The sequence below is a fragment of the Ooceraea biroi genome, chromosome 7 (assembly GCF_003672135.1).
Source record: "Ooceraea biroi isolate clonal line C1 chromosome 7, Obir_v5.4, whole genome shotgun sequence".
In the NCBI taxonomy this organism is placed as follows: domain Eukaryota; kingdom Metazoa; phylum Arthropoda; class Insecta; order Hymenoptera; family Formicidae; genus Ooceraea; species Ooceraea biroi.
Window position 1 is genome coordinate 598,687 of NC_039512.1, and position 23,672 is coordinate 622,358.

The window sequence follows — 23,672 nt, forward strand, 5'->3', positions numbered from 1 at the left end:
TTTCTACCCATAACGGCGGTCCGATAGGGCTTCCTAGCTTTCTCTTCGGAATTTCGTGCCCTGGGTTTCCTGTTTGTGGAAGATCAGCTTGAGGATCATGGATAATACCACAAGACCAACGGCCAATCGGTTTTATCCCTTTGTTTTCAAATCAGTTTAGATAAAATATTGCATTGTCCGCTCAACAAAATTCCCGTTTTATCGTTCCAATAATGTACGTTATTAAATCTTTTTGTTAAACATATTTCATTCGCAACATGTATTCATTTGTGCGATGACAGATAGTACATTTACAATAAATGCATATTAATTGAAGCGTATATAACAAAAATAATTGCATAATATACGAAATAATTCAGTGTTAATACATGGACTCTTTCATAAATAATTGTATGAAATTGTGATTGAAAACATAACTCTTATCGGAGAGTAAATTACAAGTGCTCTCTCCTTCGTTTTTATTTGAAAATTATATTTATTAATAATTCAACATGTATTCATCAATCATATTTTAATGGCAATTTAAAGTCATTAGAATGATTCCAGTGATATACTCGCTGCTTTATGCTCTTCTGAATATATTTCGTTTTTACTACTTACGCATATCAGACGGTAAATTGAAAATTAGCAATTGATAATCATCAGTCAATAATAATCAAAGAGAAACTTGTTATATTTTCATGACTCTTTGTGTCATGTAAAACAACACATTTTATTTTATAGTATTTTTTTATTGAATGAGTTTCTAACGTTCCGTCATGTTGTATTAATAAAGCTCGTTATTCCGCAACACTGCACAATGCTATTGTCCCGTTATTACCTACTTCCACCATAGAAACTAATCCTGAATCATTTCGATCGTGATACACGTTAACGAGCTGTACCGCGTAGTGCATCTCTTCTTCTTCCATCAAAATCCTCGTAGCATTCATATCTGCCTGACAATCAGGCAGGCCGTAAATCATTTCGTTCTCAGACACATTCGGTAGCCGATCAGGCGCATTCAGGATATAACGTGTCCAGCGCGTTACAATCAATTGCTCGTCACGGGTGCCCGTTTTTCCGTCTCGAGATCGATCGTATGCGGAAGCGGCAAGCGGGTTTGCTCTCTTTGACCGTGCCCAACGTGACGTAACGTAAAACCCCATTAGGTGTTAGCTCCTCCGTCGACGGTTAAACCGTTACTCGGCTGCCGCTCGTAGATGGAACGGAGTCGTGCCAGTGGTATTGGTGGGTGGGATATATATAGTTTTCGGAGAGCCGGCAGAGCCGGAGAGAGAACACACCGGCGCGCAGGGTTGTTCTGGCACTGTGTGTGCCTATAGGGATTGCTGCGCCGCGGGCGCCGGCGCGAAACGTTCGTTCGCGAGACCACCTCCGCGTGGTGGGCTCGTGACGTCAGCTATCCTCAGTGTGCGGAGAGCGACCGCAGTGTACACCGTCTCCACGTTTTGGCAAAGGAGGCAGCGTCGTCGTCGTTGCCGGAGTGCACGAGGATTTTCATTTACGCCGTTTAACGACGCACGACAATCAGTCAGCTGGGGACGCGACTCCGTCGTGCTCCCTTCTCCCCCCGTCCCCCCCGCCGACTCGTCGCCCACTCTGTCGTCGGCCCGTGATCCGGAAGGGCCTGCGATACGAAGCGGGATACGTCGTATCAAGGATCTCGAAGGGATTCTCGACAGTGGGAGAAGGACGCGTCGTCGTCGTCGCTGTCGATCGACCGCGCGCTGGCGAGATTTTCATCCCGCGTTTCTGAGCCCGAAGGGGGGCCATCCGCTCGTCAAAGTGACGCCGCTCTTTCTCCTTGATGTGTACGACGACGACGACGTGGCGGAGGACGGTCGTCACGGGTAGTCACGCGGTCGACGCTCTCGCCGTCGGTGCTAGCGCATCAGAGTCGAGTGACACCTAGCACGAGGAGCGCTCGCTCGGACGCAGCGGACGCTACGGGGATTGGCGAGTCACGGAACGACGATCCTCCCCCAAGTGTCGGTGGTGGTGTTTCTAAATGTTGCTTTCGCTCGTGGCCGCGTTGGTGCTTCGACGTGACAACCTGTACTGACCACGCACGCGCCAAGTAGTTGGATTAAACCCGACGTGGACCGTCCACGGTGCCAGTTTCTTCCTCGTTCTTCGTAGGACACGAGATTCGCTTCTTCTCCGTCGTGCCTCGCGAGTTAATCCGACACACACGTCGCTCGTTCGACCGGATCGGTCGGCTGATCCTCTCTGCGAGATCGACGACACGTGGACTCGGATCACACAGATCGCTCTTAGCTCACGTGGTCGTCTGACGCGTACCGGCGGCGCTCGTGGCCGCGCAATCGCGACTCTCGCGTGTACTGTGCGTTCAGTTTACTCGTCGCGGGTGGTTTCGTGCGTCAGACGGTGGATTCTCCCACACGCTCGCGAGTAAAGCACTCGGTGTTCATGGTGCCTCTGAGCACGCTCGGTGTAATCCGCGCACGGACGTGAACTGTACTCGGTGAGTAGTGATTCTCTTGCGTGGACAGGCATTGTTTACGCGAGGCGACGACGTCGTACTTGACTCCGTTGGTGGATCACGTTCCCGCGAGCGAACGTTCATGTCGCGAACGGAAGGAGAGGGATGACGGCGTATCACCGTCGCGATTCCGTTCAAGCGGACGACGAGGACTCTTGAAGAACGACGACTCGCGAGCGCAACCGTGACTGCGGGACACGAGACACGGGGGCTCATTTGTGGCTTGCGATTCTTCGTAGGACTTCCGGGATCCGCAAGCACGCGGAATCAAGCAGGCAGCGTGGAGCGCTCGGCGATTGTGTGGCCGCGCGCCGCGGACCTTTATCTCTATCAGCCAGGTAACTTATCATCAAAAATCGCTGTTAAGGATTTAAGATCGTAAAATGTGATTCACTTGATGATTTATCGCACATCCATTGTTCTACATGCGCCGTACGTACTATTTTCGCGTCTGACGTGAAAGTTCTTTGCTGTAGGAACACCATTGCCAAAAAGTATGACGCGCGAAATTCCTTATCATCGCGCTCAACTATTTGGTAATGGGATTACCGCATGAATGACGCGTGAAGATTGATGAAAGAAGTCACACGTTAGCAAATGTTTTAATTTATGGTGTGATAAAATATTTTGTCAAATATTGGTTAAACATTTTGCTGCTATTTTTTTCCTTGGCAAAATCCACCGAGTCTGGATGGCTTTACTTAAAATGTCAGAGAGAGAGAGACGTTAGTTTCTCGCGCGGGAAGGCTACTTTGCATCGCTCGCTGTATATCTATTTATGAAGGGTGCGAAGGATGGAAATGAAAAGAGATAAGTTATTGCGTAGATACTTGACACGATTTATGCCTCGTAGGCTATCCTCGTTTTAATATCCGCCGGCTCGCACGAATTTTACATTTTCTACCTCCACAATTTTACATGACGGCGCGAGCCTCGAAAAAAGATGGCGAAGAACTTCTCGCGGTATGTCGGCCCATTCTTCAGTGACTGCAGCTGCGAGCTTTTGCCGCTTCGCGGGTGCATTCTTGCACCGCCGTCTGTAGAAGCATATTCCAAGTATGCCCAATAAGATTCATATCCGTTGACAAAGGATGTGCTATTTTTCCATGACATCGCATGCTTTGGGCGTTTCTGAGCGAAACGATCAATTTTTCACGAGTCAGGGTATCGCGCCGATATATCTTTTACGTGACAATAATGAGACCTATCAATAGCGATTTAATTTAAAGCAAACATATGCACGACGATAAATGTTCTGCTAATGGAAATGCAGGATTTACTGCACGGTACTGAGCAAATGAATTCTGACAGCTCATTTGCTAATATTTGCGATATACCAATCGCAAAGTATCCACACTTCATAACTCTCCGGGCATGAAATTCGTGCACCGAAAGATAAGTGGCTGGCGGACGAGCCGAGAAAAGTTTAAAGGTTACTGGTTTTCGGTTAGATCGAACGACGACGACGTGGCCGATCTATCTCTTCCGGTTTCGTAACGGTAAGTCCGAGGATTCTCCGATGAGTTGTACACGCGGTGGAAGAGACTGCAAGATGGCACGTGGGAATCGCGGTAAAAGTCGATTAAATTTCCGCGTTTTTCGTCGCGCCGCGCACTCTACGCTCCATGCCACTCGAGTTTTGGTTTTGGCAGAGCCAAGGATGTTTCCCTCCTGTATTTGCAATCGAGGCAGGTTACAGCCTGACCCGAATCCTTAAGCCAGACCACGGTCACGGGATGCCTCGGCGAGCAGGCACGTAGTAACCTACACGCCAGGCTGTGCCAGGAGAAGCGTCCTTTCTTTCTTCCTCCTTTTCCTCCGCACCGCTTCCTCCCTTCCTTCTCATAGTCCCTGATCTGAAACTTTGCCTTCGGCCGGCTCGCTTTGCGCTTCGCAAGGATCCACTCGATATAAAAGCAGTCGAATCTAGATATTATATGAGCCAAAGGAAAGTTTCTCGAGCAAGTATGGAATAAATGTATCGAATGAAATTCCACGCCGGAATTGTCTCTCTGTATTAAAGCTCCTCCTACTTTCTCAGAATATATTCTTGAGACAGAACGAACTTGGCCCAAATGAAACAGAACGTATTAACTTGCCATACGTGTACGGCCGATCTCGCGTGTTGTTCGTTAATTTTACGAAATGAAAAGACCAACGTTATAACGTTGTACCACATAGATCGCGAAATATAAAATAATACGCTTCACATTGACGGGACAAATCCAACTTGATTCGTGCTATCTTTATTCTCTCTCTCTCTCTCTTTCTCTCTCTGCATCGAGCCAGTTAAACTAAATTCCTTTTTTCGGTGTAACGTATCCGGCCGAAATACTTGGCGGGGTTCTCAGTATTCCGGACGCATTTCCGACGCGATGTTGGTAAAGAGTCGCACTTGTTGGCGTCCAGGGACACGGGGACATTGGACGTGGAACACCGAAGAGTCGACGGAAGGAAGGTAGTAGTGGTAGAGGGCGAGGATCGCACTCGGAGGGACACTGGAAAGCGAAGCGAGTGCGCGGTGGTCAGCCCGGAGGGTCTCTTGGGAGATTTCTTGACCGCAGTCCTAAATCAGGTTTCATTCCCCCGGCGAGTCTCCGGCACCTCGATCTCCCCTCGTTCTTTCTCTCTCGCGCTCTCACTCTCTCTCTTTCCCATTGAACCTTTGCTTGCAATATACCATACAAAGCGGACGAGCGACTCGCTACTGTTCTTTCTTTTTTCTACGCCCGGCAATTTTCGTCTACGTGCCGAGTACCATCAAGCGAGAAAAACGGAATATAACCCGAAATGAAAAAATACTCAAACGCCATGAGGTACGGTTGATGATCAGCTCTACACTGTTCCGTTTCAATGTTTCCGAATAGTTCGAGAGGAATGTCAGTTTTGTGACATCGACCTTTGTCACGTGTGAATATGTACATAAAATCAAAAATAATGAGAACCTGTAGGGCAGGATGTGATCGTTCGACCGGCGGATCTGTATCACGCGCATACATTATCGCAAATGATATATGCTTTAGTCTAGGCCTGGGTATTACACACAACGACACGGTGTATGTACAAAGATACATGCGCGTAAGATATAAGCAAAGACGCTCGGCTACGAGACATTGCATGAGTGAAGGGAGGTAATGTCAAAATGAAAAGAGGAAATAATCTTGTACGAATAACTTCTCCGATCTTTCTGAATCTTATCGCCAGTTTTCCAAAGGCATTAATCTTTCGCACACATTTCGATAAATTTAATTGCATCAGTTCGGATATCCAATCTCTTTTATTGAGTAACATATACATGTTTGCGTTCATTTACATGCAATTAGTTTAAATAAATTGATGAAAAAAAGAAGATACGACAGATTAGTTAATTACATTTTTCCGTGAGCTTAAGATGGATTTGAAGCACTGGCACCTGCAACATGAAAAGAAAGAGACAGTTATTTTTGGTACTCGCGGAACAATCCACGGCATGCGTGTGTCAAAGTGTTCCACGTATGCTCGCAAAATGCTATATATCCGCGGGCGCGAGCAGGAACCGAGGACCGCCTTTGTACTATTACGGCCGGGACATTACAGAAAGAGATACTCTCGCGCTTTTTGCGCGCCATTGCTCTGTATGCAACGTGATGGCGACCTACGCCGTTACGCCCATAAACATAGATCAAGCTCAACAATGGTCCGCCGGTAAACGTATTGACATTTTATACTTCCCACCAGCACTGACTGGTTGCCTCCGTGGACGTCGCGCGTCGGTGTGTTACTCAACTGCGACACCGCGACAAACTGCAGGATACACTGTTCTCGCCGCGATTCTACGCACGACGAGATGCTAATGGACGAGAACGATATGGCGCATAGATTTATGTACAATTGCGATCGAAGACGCATATTCGAAATCGTCGTTAATTTAGGAAACCGTTGTCGCGGAAACAACGATAGGACAGACTAAATAAAATCATAACTTGAAGAAGAAAATAAGTTGATGTACATCGCTGCTGAATACGTTTCTGTCTTATTCAACACTTAGAAAGCTTTTTAACGTTACGTTTGTTAAAAAATATTATCTTAAGATATGATATAAAAAGCTTGTAAAATATTTTTTTATGATTTTACATTTTTAATATATCGTATATTATTGTGACATTTACTTACATGATTTACTTACAAAGGCGATGATCTATATATGTACATAATCAATTAAACACTCTTCGCTGCTATTTGCATAAATGACATGAAATCAGATTGATTGGCCGATAATCCTCGTAGAGCCAGGGAAGATATGTATCTCGCACTGAACGGTTGTTAACCTGATTCTAAACCATATGGCTGATATTGGGTTAATATGGTGAAAGTTCTCAGAGGGAAGTTCTCATAGAAGTGTGTTACGGGAACAGCGACGTCTGAACGTAACGCCGCGTTCTACTTAGGGAGCGTGATATTAAAGCGAGTAGATAAGGACGGTACATAGTCAGACATGACACACGTTTCACAGTGTGTCGCTTCATTTTTACGCTTTTTCTTGCAAACTTTTTTGTTTACACCATATTGTCTTTGTAGAATTTTCATCTCCGGTATTACACGAAGTTATCCTATTTCTAAAGCGCCCTTACGACAATGTGTTTCCATGGATTTTGAGGCCTTTGAGACATGAAGATCCGAAATTTGATCGCTTTTTTCTTTTTTTTTTTACTTATAAAATAGCTTTATTTCGGAGAATGAGTATCTATCACGAATATCATTTTACATAATTTTAAATTACCACGCGAATTTAATAAACGTCAATATGTCGCAAATGTTAGCGCAAGATTACGTCGTTATAAATCCTTTTAGTCCCGCACGGAAGAAAAGGTAATCTGCACTCTCTCTCTCTCTCTTTCTTTTCAGTGGAGCTAAATATTTATCACAGTCACGCGCACCACATAATTCACGCTAGATCTTTGAGTATAGTGTTATTTCTTGGGTAGTCTTAATTTAAAAATAACAGGATTAAAAGAATGTTTAGGAAGTTGTTGATCGATTATTTTATTCGCGAATTACAAGCTGTATTTTTTATTATTGCATGTGGCGTTTATTTCTTATTTAATAGATAAAGTATTTTTTTATGAAGATTATTCGCTCGATTTTTTTCGAGATTTCAAGTGTCATGCGCATTCTTGCGATAGCGTTATGGAAAGTACGCGGAGATAGGAAAGCGGATGAACGAATCTCTCTTATTGGCGCAGCGTGGATGCAAGCGCTCTCACACATCAAAAGCAATTTATACGATTATATGCATGACGCCTTGAATGCACCTTAATCAAATAAGCCGCATATTACGTCGCCTCTACGGCGCAAAATGACGAGAAACACTGAAGATGCTGTGAATCGATCTCGCTTCTTCAAACGCACCGGCTGAAAAATTTTCTCTCGTCTGATCCACCGTGATGTATACGCTACGTGACAAACATTTTACGTCGTTTTTTTTTACGTTACAGAGATGAGAAAAATAGCATCTTTCATATATATATTTGCATTCCATCATTAGTTCTTAAGAAATGCAAAATACTTATTAGACAAACTGACGTCAGGGCAGACAGAATATCTACAGGTATATAAAAATATACATCTACAAAATGCCTGGATTTTGGTCCTAATTATACATAATATTTTTTTACCTATATTCTTTCCTCCCTTCCACATGTAACATATTTGTAACAAAATCACATACACATACACACCAAGCGAAATGCGAAAGAACTTATTAAGGGAGAGTAAGAGAAAAGCAACCAATTTTTATTAATCTTTCACTTGCCGCAACGAATAAGACCGTTTTACGCGGTAAGTTCAGTTCAGCGTAGTAGGAATATAGCCAATGGATTGGAGGTGGCGTAGGATAAATTAACGTCTCTTGAATTTTTGGGGCTAACGTATCGCGTATTATATGGGAACCGGTCGTAAAACTATGACAACGGCAGGCGACGGAGGAAAGTTTTCTTCACGCCGTGCGGGCCTTCAGCTGTTCACGTCGGATCCGTTTACGCCGGCCGGGGAAAATGTTTTCGAATACCGCAAGTTGGAATAGGCTGCCGTCGACGCTGGAAACGGTGCCAAAATCTCAAGAGAAACGCGTCCGTGCGCTCTCCCTGCCTTTTGGCTCGACGTATCCTCCCTTTCCGACTATCTCTCTCTTTCTCTTTTCCCCTCTCTCTCTTTCTCTCGTTTTCTCTTTCTTTCTCTTCCCCCTCGGCACCATGCTTTGTTATGTTAATTGTTTCAAACTCGGGGCATCATCGCTACGTTTATTTTCCATTCTCGTCGCCTTCCTTCCTCCTTTTCGCGTAGCACATACTCATCGGCTTCTGCCAGTACGAGTCTCGTTTTCATCCTCGGCTATTGAGCCGCAAAGAATATGCCCTTTGTTGGGCGTGACATCCTCCTTTCGAATATCACTTCTGATAGTCGCCTAATAATATTTTATTTTTTGCGAGGAAAATACCGTGATTTGCATTTTTATTGAAATATATCGTGAAATGTATCGTATCGTGCACTCGCGTGCAATTGTGCGAAGTACAATGCGTGAGCCCACGGAATCTGTTCGATGTATCTGCGATACGGACGTTTCATACACGAAGGAGAACAAGGTCGCATGAAGCGTGTTCACGCAAGCACATTCCGATCCGATACATCCCTCTGCTCAGCTACGTACCTACAATTCATCCTTTTTTTTCCGTGTCACTCTTTCGCCTGGAATTGCGACGTCGATATAGCCATACGATGCTCCATATATAATTTAATGCCCGCGCTGCGGAATGTGGATGAAACAATTATTGCAGTTTTAATTAAACGAAAATCATATCATTCCGTACATACTTGATGGTAGTCCGACTGCCGTGGGACATGCTGATGCATTCAACGTAGCTACATGACCAGGACGTGCAACATCCCCGACGGTTTTCTGCTGCGAATGTGTACGCCGACTATCCTCTGGGAATCTCCTCTGCTAACTTTCGTAGCGCCTCGACGAGGCTGGTTGGTGGCATTTTTGTTTCCTTTTTAACGTCGGGAACAGTCAGTTTAAATGGACGTACGAAAAGCGCGTTACCCGTTTATCGCATAAATATGAGAGTATCAAGCATTGCGCATTATATATGTATGTATTATGTACAAGATATATATCTTAATTACATACATGATACCGCGCATCGGAATTTGTGAAGTAATATATTCACGGTAGCCCACAGATATTAAAGGAATTCTGTGTGCGGCATACTAGAATACTTTATGTACGCAAAATATGCCGGTAATGGGTCTTTCATCTTTGAATAGGCATACCTCGATATCTTTACGTATAGGAAGACCTCGGCCGCGGTATGTGGAGTACGAGAGGTATTTACGTTGCGGCCATAAATTCAAACGACGTCTCAAAACGAGGTTAGAAATACGCGAGACCGTTTTTCCTCTCGCATGGAGAAACCGCCCGATTATTTCTTTCATTCTGAAAGTCGCTACTTCAAGCGAGCACTACATCTCGAAAAACGTTATAATACGATCGTGACAACGTTCTAAAATCAGAAGTTTAGTCTTCTGAGACGTACTATCGACATGAATCTTAGAGTAATAGCTAAAGAAATCTTATTATGAGAACGTTAAATTTAATAGCATTGCGGGCAGATATGACGAGACTCGCGGAGTATTCTCGTATTGTAGCTGGGCTCGGTGGCCGCATCGTTTAGTAAAATACACCAAGCCCAGGTGCGCTCGTTCCTGTTGCTCGTCTCGTTAATTCAAATTCTGGCTTCTTGGATGGAACTGTGCCGTAATTTGAAAGCTTCGTAACGGGCTTGCGAAGCCTCGCTAAGGTTTCGTAGTATTCGGTCAGTCAGCTTCCCTAGCCTCTGGCAAGGTCACGCTGTCTCTCTTAGGCTCCTCTTCCTTCGGCTCGCTTGGCTGTCTCTCTCCCCCCCCCCTCTTCCACCCTCTAGCTTCCTAGCTTTCGATGAGCGAGAAGGATGGGCAGCGCAAGCGACTCCTTTGGTCTTACCAGGGTAAGGGGTGACCGCAGGATCTCGGGCGAGCTATCGACTTGGCTTGAGCTCCGCCTGTACGGGAGAAGGGTAAAGGAAGGCCCAGGGTTTGGTTGGTAGTCTGATGTTGTGTAACGGACGGCCCGGCTAGCACCAAAGATGTCAGCACAGCATAATATTATCCTAGATGCCTTGCACAGTTCGGAATTTACTCCGAGATACACAAGCCCGTGGTTAGCTAATACCGGGGTGCCGCCTCGACCTTTACATCCTGAAAGTTACCCGCTCGTATTCACCCCCCTCGATGTTCCGACCATCCGCATCGCATAATCGATCTCCCGACGTTAGCTGAGCGAGAACAGCACGACGGGTCTTTCGTGACCGGTCGCGGCGTTACGTGTCGTATGGGATTTAGTGCGTATCGCGAAGGGCGTAATATCGATCCCGGTGAGCACGAGCAGAATTGCCGTTCCGCCGCAGGAGATGTAATGGGTCCTGCACGCGCCCTAGGCAGGTCAACGGAGGTGTTAGGATAAAACTGCGAATTATTGGAAAGCGAGAATGCGGACTTGTTTCGAAGCGACGTGTCGGGCGCAAGGGTGCGCAAGACGTATTATCTCGCCCGCAGTTCAATAGAACGGACCGAAACAAAGGGGGCTACCGAGCAAAATAATGCCAACGTTCAGGGGACCAGGAACTAACTGAGAAAAGGGATCTTGGTTCCATTGTGCACGAGCGCGTAGATATTTATAGAAAGCAACGTGGTGGCGTGTGTTAGTGAACGCGTGAGTCCGTGTGAGTGGAAAATGAGGAGGAGGACTACGTGAGGGTGGTACTCACGCGGAGTGGAAACAATGGAGGAAATAAAATAAAGCTTAGGACCGGGATAGGGTGCAATCGTGACAGGGGGAAAGAGAAAAGGAGAAAGAGCGAGAGAGCTCGAAGGTCGAAACATGGTGCTCTTATTTAAGATAAAGAGTTTTAAATGAAAAGGGGATGAAAGCTAGAGCCTCTCCCAGAAAGCTATAGGAGAAGTGCGCAGCTTGACCCTTTCTCTTGATTTTTCTCTCTTATCGCGAAACTAAATATTACCTTAAGTCGGGGGAGGCGAATAACGGCGAATAACGGCGCGTTATATATGTCCTCTTCTAATTCGCTAAATCAGGTACACAACGAACAATGTGCTGCCTACCGTACCAACGCGCATCGATTGCACGAATTGAATCGTTACCCTCAAACATTACTTACGAATCGAGGTGTGCGGCTGCAAGTGGCGAACACGGTTTACGTGCCGTGGCGCTTTGCTTTCAATTCCACTTTCAAACTTTTCCACCCACCGCACGCCGCTCTCAAACAAACGGTACCAAACCGCCTATTTGTTTCTCGACGGGGCACGACATTCGTGCGGCACGTTTTAATGCGGCAAGAAGATATTCTCGGACACGCACGCGGCTCGATTTTCTTCATTGTTAACGCGTAGTACTTCCATGCAGTCATCGAAGTATTGATAACAGCTTGGCATCATATTACAAAAGATTCCAGAGAAAAGATCTGTACATTATATTATATTTGTCGTCGTTTCATCTATTGTGTATATTCTTAAAGAAAGTAGGTAATCATGAAAAACTCAGATTGATGTTCAGCAACTTATCTACAAGAATAAAGATTTATTTTAACGTAATCAAGTCTGGAGGATTACATGATAAGCGCGTATGGATACGAGGAGACGGACTAAATGCGAAGGACACATGCAGTAAAGCCGGGCGACGACCCCGGTCACCCCATAAGCTCTCCTCTTTCCCCCTTACTCACGTTACTGACATAACTACCCTTGGCTCCGATCAATCTGGCGTCCGTTCCGCGATCGTCGCCTTTAGTCGCCGCTGTGCACTATTCTGTGTAGGCAAGGACACATCGTACATCAATGTGTCTCGAATCTACTACGATGATCAACTGTCAAAATCGGTGATCTGCGAGCGTCGTTCCCGTCTGTCCACGAAATCGATGACGGATGGTTAAGACCGATCAAAGATATTGCCAAGGATATCTGTAAACGACCGAGATATATAGATAGGTCGTTGTAGAACTGGTGACATCAACTTAATCATCTTCGACAGTACTTTATCGATAGTTAGAGACGTGTTGTGTAACGTGTTGTGCCTAACGTGTAATCAACGTTATGCACACCGTATGATTTACTTTTGTGTATAGAGAACAGTGCTAATTCGAAATTCGAAATTTTATATCTTTTAGTCGGCTGTAGAATTTCTGATTATGCTTCTAAAATTTAATGACTGTCTCGCAAACGTGGCACGCGACAACAATTCTCACCGTTCCTCCGCGATGCTTCCTGATTTATCAGATAAACGAGTTCATAATCAAGACCGCAGAATATCATACATTTCCACTAGGATCCTCTATCGTCCGCAATTCTTCGGTAATGTCTTCGAAGTGCGATCGTTCGTTTTTCCGGAGGAGTAGGAAGAGGGCGGGCTAGATACCCGATAAAAATTTGTCCGGTCCCGTGACCGCTGCCACGCATTCCCCGCTAGCACGATAGTGCGATTTCATACGCGTTTGAAGTTGGTGCGAGGCCAGACCAACGTCGGGGAAAGGTTGGCTGGCCAGCCAGCCCGGCCTGCCGCAGTTGGCCGTCCGTGAACGGACGGCAGTTCGCTTTTTGGCCGGCGCGACCGGACAGAAATGTTGTTTAGCTTGATTGAACTTTCGCGGTGCGCCGGGGATCGACTCACGGTGCAACGCGCGCAATGCTGTCTGCACTGCCACCCATTCACCTGCACAAACCTCTGACCTCTCCATCCCATTGCCGGGTGCTGTGCATTCAATCTCGCCTCCTTAGTCTTTCTGTCGCGCGCGCATTGTCGGAACCCACTCCAGCAGTAACCGCGCAATTCTCTCGACGTCCTTGCAGCATCGATTACACCAGTGTCTCCCACTCTTTTGTTTCATGCCGTCTTTTAGTCTACAAAAATAGTTTGGAAATTTTTCTCTCAAACTTTATGAAATTATTTTTACGTCACTAAATGTTTTTATCTCCTTTTTTTTAATTGAGCAGTTTCTTTACAATTTGCAGGAAGATAACGTATGAAATACTGACAGAATTAAATACGTATAATGATCTAGAAATATCTATACGCATTTATGCACATGGTACAGTGCAATTTTAGAGAAGTTAAATAAATGGTGCATTTTCTATTGAAGTATTTTTTCTGAAAGATTCCAATTAAGAAAATTCACTTGATACAATACTTTTCCTCGGTATTTTGGACGTAACAAAATATTACAAAATCCATTTCTCTTCTTCTACTCCTCTTCGCAACCCCGTTGCATCCTACTGAAATAAAATCTGGAATTGCAAAGCGCCCTTTCACGGACACGTAGCATCCACCAGACTTCCTCCCGATCCTTCATACGTGAATCGCATAACGCGCGATAAGATCGGGATGAAGTTCGCCGAAAGCATCGGGGAGATAGATTCTTCGGGAGGCGCGATATTACTTCCACACTTCACGCATGCGAAGTAATCCGTACGCGTACAAGAAGCATATTGAGCGAGCATCAATCTCCTCTCCTCTCGCTCGAGAGATCCATCTCATAGAAACTCGCCTGCCGAGTGCTGGTCGACCGAGAGCAGAGCGAAGCCACGGAAACCTTCATTATTAACGCCATTTATTCGGGAACCAGACCATGCGACCGGGTCGGCCTCTTGGCGGTTGTGCGTTAACGCAAGCGGCACGGAGACGCGGCTCGCCAAGATCAACGGCATTCATATTGAACGAGACGCAAGTTCTGAATATTCATGCCACCATGTAGGGGCGAACGTCGTCGGCGTCAGGCTGCAAGGTGGTGACGACCGTGGGGCGGACGCGGACTTAGACGCCGCGCCGTACAGAGGGGTAAAACGTGCCTTAATACCTCGATGATGCGAGCAAAACACGTCGCGCGGTTGCTATCTATGCGATGCAAAGGATTCGCGTTCTATAATGTGGTGTACAGACCGGCCGATACGATGATAACCTTTGGCACTTGTTCCGTTCTGGCTGAGAAGGAAATGAATGCCATCTGATTTAATTGATAATTATTTCCTCTGGTATATCTGACACTTGTTGTGCGTTTTCTTTAATTCTTATAAAGCTTGTTGACACATCAATGAAAGGCGTTGCACCAATTTTCGACAATTTCATCGTGAGTGTATTATTAACTGCTAAAAGCGATGTTCGCATCTGCATGGAATTGTCATTGCCACATTATTGCGGTGTAATGAATGATGGTCGCAAACACTGCTGCTCGATCTCAAAGAACGAGACTTGGGCGTTATTGGATACCACCCTCTTCGCGTGTACGTCACTTTGCATGTACGCCCCATTGTAGAGGGGCCGAAATTATCTATTGATTTTGAATGGGTGGCCACTATGGCGGATTAGGCTGACCAGCAGGTTGCGGTGATTGAGGCTGTGTCTGGCCTTCTGCCCCGGCCGTCCGCCAGCTTTATCATGCGCTCCTACCATTGGCGCGGAACACATGTAATCAGCCGCCGATCAGCTAAACATGAGGGCCGGAGCCGGCCGCATATTATTTTGCGCGGTCAAACCACGGCTTACGAGTAGATGCGAGAAAAATTTATCGTCCCGGAGAGAAGAAGGAAACGGAGGAGGAGAAGGAGGAGGAGGAAGAATCTGCTGGAAGAGAACAGCGGGCGCGATCAAATATCCCGCAAAACTTCAAGCTTTCCTGGGGTCGAGTTAGATTAAGTTGGAAACATATGGATACTCTATATGGAACTTTGTTACACGCGAGCACTTTAATCAGGAACTTTATCGAGCGAAACGTGCCTCCTCGCGAAATTGATCGTGCCAGAGATCAAGTCATCGTCGCGATCTGTCAAGTATTAATCAAGATCGAAACGCAGCGCGTTAAAAATGGACTCTGCTGTCGGTCATCACGGGGTGCTAACTAATGAGCGTATGTGCGGAATTTTCTAGGACTAATCACGTGAGAAACTGAAGGGTTATTTGTCAGAGACCATCAGCGCAAGAGACGGTTTCACCGCAATTATGACTTCTACTTCAATTAAATTTGCTCGGCTGCGAAAAAACAGAAGGATACGGAACGGAAGGAACGTAGCGAGACGTAGCCGCGAAATCATCCCATGAAATCGCGATTGGAGTCGCGCGAACGAACCGCACGTGAGATAAACGTTATCCCACCGTGTGCCAGGGAACTGTCCGCTGATTTATCGGGCAAATTAAAGAACTTTCCAGTCGGCATTCCTAACCCTTCCTCGTTCTACAAAGTGGCTCTAATTAAAAGACTATAAAGAGTCAGCCGCCACGTAACAGTGGCGGAAGTTCACGTACGTCCCAGACGTGGAACGGTTCGGCTGACAGAGAGGTGTGTTGGAAAGAGTGGAGTGTCTGCGAAAGAACGAGCGCTCCTTTCATGTCTGACCATCGCTGCAACACGCTCTGGCTGGAGGGGTTGTTTAAGGATAAAACGGATGGCGCTGATTTCCAGCTCGCGGGCACTATATACAGCGGGGAATATAGGGGAGAAGAGGAGAGTTAGACCGCGAACAGACGGTGCGCGCATTAACCAGTCTCTCCAATTATTTTTACGTCGCTTTACGAGCAACGACTGTATAGCCGAGTTCTACTGTTTAACTGTTAATTTCTGCAACGTGCAACCGTTGCGAGCGTCGAGCAATGACACGCGAAGCATGCCGACAGCTTGAAACGCTTTCTGCTTTCTGAATTTCTTTCACAATGACGCCAGTTGCAGAATGTTCGCGTTTTTCGTACGTATTTGCATGATCTCGCTCGCAAACGTATCTTGGCTCTTTTGCAAACTCATTCGATATAGCGGCACACATCTTTCACGCGGAAACACGTCAGCGAAAAAAAGGTTTCATAATTCCTGTTCTCTCTCTAATTCAGTTATTGGAGATCGATATGGGAAAGTGCCATATCTTGTAGTACGTCAGCGCGGGGAACAGGTGGAGGTTGCCTCGTGCAGTTTCATTCGCGTGCCTGTAATCTCCATAGTCCAGGATGAACGTTCGTACACAAAGGTCTGGTTGATACAGTGTTCAAGATACAGCATACGCGCAAGAAGGATGAATTTATGGCTTACAGGTGTTCACCTATACAATTACTGTTATAACAATCGTGCTATTGTCTTCAAAATAGGCAAATATCCTCTTTGCTGTTATAATTTCCTCATATATTATGAAAATAACTTTAATTACTTTTCGTAGTACAAGAAGTGTTTAACTCAAGGACACAAAAATTAATTAATTTATTTAAATATCTTGGATCCCTTAACGAGTGTTAGGTATATACGTGATGTAATTGACGTAGCGACCCAAAATTTGCAGACGTGTTCTTGCATCAATTTGAAGCTGATGTCTTCTTAGAGAAAATGTCAAGAGACCTCAACTCCGAACTCGTCTTTCGCGAACTAAGTTTCAAGGCGCAAATATATGTCATAAATTTCGCTTGACATTTAATTTCGAATAAATTTTAGTTTACTATATTTTCACGTAAATTCCGTGCCAAGATACTTGACAGTGAAATTTAATAAATTGCAAGGAACGGTAGAGGCCAAGTCATATCCTCCCTAAGGAAGGATCGACTTCGAATTGGTCAAAGGGCTGAAAATCTTGGCTCATGTAATTCAGTTACATCCTATAGGCGACATTATGTACCGGCATGATCGAAAATGTCGTTGTACCTCCTAGATGTGCGCCAGCGTTACGATGCTTTTAAGGACGGCGATCCGACGCCTTCCTCTTTAATGAGACGAGCGACAGGAAAGCGCTGCGCGCGGAAGAGAGGGAGGAAGATGTTCTCTCGGTCGCCCATGTCCCGTGGGGTAGGTTGATGCTGCGTATACCTACTATCTCCTTTCGGGAGCGTCGGGGGAGATGGAACGAGATGGAACAGTCACGACGAGATGGGGACGGGACGCGCGAGGTGTGTTGGTTCGAATAAGAGACAGATCTATAGCGCGGAGCTTCGCCGGGAACGCGGGAGGAAAGCAAGCAAGCAAGCAAGCACGGGCAAGGAAGCAAGGCAGGCAGGCAGGCAGGCAGGCAGACTTGCGAAACGTTACCTATAGCAGTAGGCCGTGGCTGTATTGATCAAGACGAGGCGGGACGGCGGAGCCTCCCTACGCCTCTATTTCCGTTGTTGGCCCTGTTCTTGCCTCTCCTCGCGCCTACGAGGCGGAAGAGAAGAAAGGGGAGGGTCTCGTACCTTCGATCCCCTGTTCCCTTGCCCTTCTTTTCTTTGGTACTGACCGCAACCTCCGTGCTGCCAGTGCCGAAGGCGAAACGCCGCCATCGCCAACACCAACAGCACTGTAGGCAATCTCCCGTGACCAACATCAGCATCAGTGGTCTTTGCGAAATCTATCTGTTTTCGGATGTCCATTTCCCGAATGCCTGCGGAAGAAAATGCGCCACTCGGGCGCTCCATTTTTTCCCCTTATCGATTTTTTTCGCCCTCGCATTGTATTCATGTCGTGAATAATTTACCGCGGATAATTTTGTACCGATTTTTCCTCGGGTTCGCACTTTCCGTTTGATTGCTTAGGTCCTTGAGTCAAGTTTGATGTTTCCGCATCATTGCGCCGTTTCAAGAGCCTATTATTTATAGATGACCTCTTCAGATAAAAGATTCTCGGTTCGATGCATTTTAGGCAGAGAGTGAAGGTTTTCAATTTGTCACATGAAAGACAGGAGAATCGGTTTTATGAATTACATTTATAGCGTTTATATGTCGTGTAAGACAACAGATTTCCCAAAGGATATCGGTAAATTCTTCCGTATATAAATTCAGTATACTTATACGTATGCAGATACCAAAGGAATAGTTGCGTATGGAGAAACGCATATAGAACGAGCAGCTGATGCGAGCTCAATTTTCCTGACCGAGAACTATTTCACGCTCAGTTCTCCGCACAGTCGTATCTCATTTTTCCCTAGGCTTTCCCAGGACTTCGTAACCGCGAAAGATTCGACTGTCGCTCGCTATCTCAGCTCGCACATAGTCAACTTTCAACATGATCCAAGGAAACAATTATTTCACGATATTCTACGTTCTAGCTGACGATTACAATTTGTAAATATTTTCGTAAAGTACAATATACGATTCTGTTCTATGCGGTATACAATTCTGTTCTATGACACGATATCGTCAAAGTTGCTTGTGCGAACTATACGATTAGAATATGCGCATTGACATTTCGCATATCCATTTCTGGCGACAGTTTAGTTGTCCGCTCTGTGGACGGATATGGATATGCGCGCAGTTTTAGCCGGACTTTTCCACGGAAACACCAGAAAATTTTATTTCGCTCGGTGTCGTGGCAGGCATAAACGGCGAGGGGGAGAGCAAAAAAAAGATGCACGGACATCGCGTCCGAGTACCGTCCGGGTGCGAACGAACGAGTTTACGTTTCAGCCGATGCAGATCGAGTAAATGTAGGGAAAGATGAGGGATTGCGGTTTTCGGGTTGAATCGTGCTGGAGAGAGGCAGACGACCGAAAGAGACGAGGTCGGGTTTCCACCGCAATGACGGTTCGTCCGAGGGAGATGGAAAAAATTTCTCACCCTCCACGTGTCCGTCCGTGAGTGCACGCGCGCGCGCATACGCGGTTCGGCTATATTTATGCGATACATTACGTATTCGGGTAAATGACACGTGACTTGATTTACCGACGTCGGCTGTGGCGGAATAAAATCGTGCGAGTGGACGATTTCCGCGCGATTCCTGAGTGATGCGCCTCGCGCAGTGTCGGCGCACACGCGCACGTTTACGCTATCTGCATTTTAATCGCCTACTTCCGTCGCGCTAATTAATCACGTCGAGCGGCGGTATATGCATTCGCGGTATATTTTTCGTTGCCATTTATTCACTCGCGAACAAATTACGATCCACCTTATGATGTCAATGGCTCGCTGTTTCCTCGCTTACTGCGCATTGTTGCCGATTTCTAAGTCACCGAAATTGCAATGTGCATGACCGGTAAAACATTGCATGCGTATAATCAACCGTACTGTATTTTACAAGATTTGATAATTTGCAATATATATTTTTATTTTATGTATCTTATTACATTGCTCTCTATGACACTATTTATTTGAATAAATACATTCTGTAGCAATATTACTTTCCGCAGTGACGATTAAATAACTTCCTAATCAAAAAATAACAAAACTTGATAAACAAAAGTCGCAAAATGTAATATTAATGTTACGTTACGTTATTACATCACGGTACGAGCAAAGTAGAAATCTTTTTCAGTTTCACTGAATAATGTGGTAACCGAGGAGTATTGTGTCTGCATAACCACAACATTAGTGGTTACTATGAATCGTCCTGTTTTGCGGCAGACGTAATCCGTAACAGACAGATAATAGTAATTTGCAGAATACACTGTTAGTTATCCATATCGCAGAAATTAATGAATAACATCGTAATTTCAAACGGTAATTAACTAGGCAAATTGAAACACCACAAATGCTATGTACAACATATATTTTGTATTTTCATATGCATGCATGCGAAATATTTTACATATTAGACACAATGCGCAATTAATTCATTACAATTATACAGCGACAATCAAACAATGCGTTTAAGGTTTAGTGGATATTTCATCATTTTCTATAGTATAGCTGTCTCTTTAACAATGCAATCTCGATAGCTCAAGAGCGTGACGTCGTGTCACAAGATTGTGAAAGTTCACTTTGACCACGGCACGGTGCAACAAACCAGCTTCGAAAGAACGACGGTGTTTAAGCGTCGAAAGTTTCAGGCAGAACACGCACCCGGCTTAATTCCCTCCCGCCTTTCAGTCCTTAAACTCGCGTACCAACGGCCACGTCTAATTGATGTAGTTTTTATCGACTTACGCACGCCTCGAGCCGCGGCGTTATTCATTCAACGGTTTTCGCCCAGCTGAGAGTTGAAAGGAACCGCATCGTTTACCGCTTTCCACAGCTTGCATTTTCGCATCACCGTTCTATTTCTCACCTTCTTTGAATACTTTCTACTTAACAGAATCAATTATACGTTGCACTAAAGTGAACCAAAAAAATAACATTTGCTCAAACTGTTAGTTCCTCAAGATTATTACTTACACGCATACACGTGTAATCATTTTTTTAATAAAAAATACTATTAGAATCAATTGGAAAAATACAGAATGTAACTAATGTAAAAATATATTTGCTTACATTTGTAACGTATTATAAATTGTCATAAGCATCCTGACATATTATTAATGCAGTTCTTCAAAGTTTGCACATTGAATTTCACGTACCGCAAGGAGTGACTATCAATTTACACACATGGAACATAATTGGTCTAGTCACGATGAGTTAAGAGAGTTAGAAATATTCGTGTGTCATAGAAGGAACTCTACGTGGTCGACGAGGATGCGAGTAGTCGTCATAGGTCTGTTGCTCCATGAGACCACAGCAGAGGCCAGAGATAGCGAGATAGAAGGAACTCCTTAGGAAGAGTAGTCTGCTCCCCGGCACAGTCCAGACAAATGCACTCTGGTTGTTTTTCTCGGTTCGTTCCGTTCGGTCTTTATCAAATCTCCTCTCCCGTAGCCGAGTCGGGGCTCTTCGCAGTCTGGGAGAAGCGACCGATAAGGTCCTACCCTCGCAGCATCCCCTCGTCCGCCCATCCGCGGATCGTGCTTGACGAAAAAAGGACAAATCGTGCGAAGAGAGTGGGCCGAGTCGGAGGGGAGGGGAAGCCACGATAAATACTTTCCACCATGTCGCAAAACAGACTGGTAGGAACGATGAGGGCGAAGATGACGGCAGTTCATGGTAGCAGAGTGTGAGAGGACAGAAGAAGGCAGAGAAAGAGAGAGAGAGAGAGAGAACGCGTGCGCTTTTCGCATCTTTCCGCTCGTCGCTCGCAACGGAGTCGAAAGTTTCCACTTTGAAGGAAGCTCGAGTAGTTTCACCGATCGAGAGGCACTCCACTTGTGCGTTCGCCCTCTCTCTCCCTGCGCCAGAAACGCTCTCGTTAAAATCGAACTTTCTTTCTAACGCGGCCGAATATTTGATTATGTATCTTGCGCCATGCTTGAGAGTATCTTGACCCGTACATTTTTAAGATAAGATATATCTCATACATTATATTTGTCAATTATTTATGATATAATATCGGTGAACATTTATAATATAAAATATCGAATTGTGCTATTTTTAATCTGTAAGTAATTATAAGTATAAACTGCAGGTGCGAGCTAATGTCGAAATGTCGAAATTAAAAATTCTGATGGATAATTTGTTTGGGCGATTAAATTGAAAATCTTGCGCCAAACAGCACAAATGCTGATATAGGATATCCTTGTCTATTTAGAATAGGAACTTACAAAAGTTTAGTGAACATTAATCACAAAACAGAAATGCTGTATGAAGGCAGGAAATTCATTATATCGTGACTTTAATTTCTACGAATCGGTCTGGATCTTTACATCCGCTTTAAGTATGAATTATACATGCGCTGCAATGCTTCATACATTAAGGCCACATTAAGGAACGAAAGGGAAGGTTGTTGATTTACGGATTTCTCGCGACGTGCACATTATTTCATAGCTGCGCACTCGCACAGAGAAACTGGCTACGGAGTGAAGTGTAGACTCTGAGAAGGGGAAGTAAGAAGAGGAAAGAACCGGGAGTAGCTCCTAGCAGACTGGCGCAAGGATGGAGCTGTCCCAACGGAACGGGGGTGTGGAATATCGTCTCGGCTCCTAGTCCTCTCTCGCTGCCGCGAGCGCAGCTGCCGTACTTTTAATATTGTTCTACCAGACTTAAAATATGAGACTGCGCCACAACTCCAGCCTCGTTGCAGGCTTCGAGGTCCGTTTCGTCCTCCGGTCCAATCCTCCTTATGAAGGGGGAGGCGTCGACCCCGGTAATCTACTTGCGTAATAGCTTCGAAAAATCTCTTTCTCTTCCTCTCTTCTGCCCGTGACTCGCAACTCCGAGAAATTACGCAGCAGCAATAATCACTAATTACTGGAGAACTTTCTCCGGAAGTCTCCTTATTAAACAGCGAGTTCCATTTATCTTCCGGGAAGCTAGTGCCAGATTCGAATCGCCTGCGCGCACACACACACACACACACCGACTGGATACAAGCTATTTCTTTTCTGCCATAACGTCGCGTCAGTCTGACGATAACAACTATAGCTCGCGCGTTGTTTGTAGCCGTCGTGAATCCGTGAGAAGTACCGCTCTCGATATTGAACGCAAACGCTGACCACCGCTCGACACTGGACTCGCGAAACTCGGGAGTGTCAACGTCCAAGTGTGTTTCCACGTCAATACATTTATCAAGGATATTTTCGCAACTGGCCACAATTTTCAACGTCGGTGCGGGTATTTTTTCCTGATAAAAAAAAGAGAGAGAAAAAGAGGAAAAAATAGAAGAGGGAACGCGAGGAAAGGGAGCCAGTAGGACGTATTTGTGGCACGCCGAGTGCTACGGGCTATGAAGTACAACCTGTTTGTTTCGATACGTCCAAACTGCCGTTTGTCTTAATTGTTTATCAAATTTGCTTTAGAGACCACGGCATCGCTCTGTCACTCGCTGCGAACGTACTCGTTCAGTTCCGTGTATCGACTACTCGATCCACGCGCGTTTGCAGGCCCGTGGATTTGTTTGCTCGCAAAGTTCCCGTACATTACATCAGAGGGATCCGCCACGGTTGTGCGATTTCACGAGCTGCGGAACCTTTCGTCCGCAACTTCGTAGACGACCCTTCGTAGTCCGCACGTTATATACATGTATGCACTTCTCGCGGAGATCCCGCCGAGGGCGACCAGTCGCCCGACAAGATGCATCGCCTTTCTTTCCGTCCGCCACCCCGCAGATACCGACGCGGATGGTTTCCGCTCTATATTTTATCGGTATTTTGAAATTCAAGAAGCCGCATCGTCCCCTCTTTCCGAAATTCGATCCGCGTGGATCTCAACCCGCGTCTTGAAATTTTAATACGCCCTCGACAAGATGTACTGCTCGTCCTCCTGATTAGAATGGACAGTGTCCCCTTTTGCTCCACTTTAAATTGTATTTTTGCGCAGGTAACAGATGCGGTTCGATATTTTATT

At 45.5% G+C, this 23,672-nt stretch overlaps 1 protein-coding gene across 5 annotated transcripts in view; it reads left to right on the forward strand.

Moving 5' to 3' along the window:
- Positions 1–1,418: 1,418 nt before the first annotated feature.
- LOC105284382 (CUGBP Elav-like family member 4) overlaps positions 1,419–23,672 on the forward strand; it is a 525,177-nt gene continuing 502,923 nt past the window's right edge. For 2 of the 5 annotated variants that reach the window (XM_011347821.3, XM_011347822.3), the window contains exon 1: positions 1,419–2,844. The gene's annotated coding sequence lies outside the window, so the exon portion shown is untranslated. The remainder of the gene's footprint in view (positions 2,845–23,672) is intronic. The other 3 variants (XM_011347809.3, XM_011347810.3, XM_011347815.3) reach the window with 2 other exon arrangements.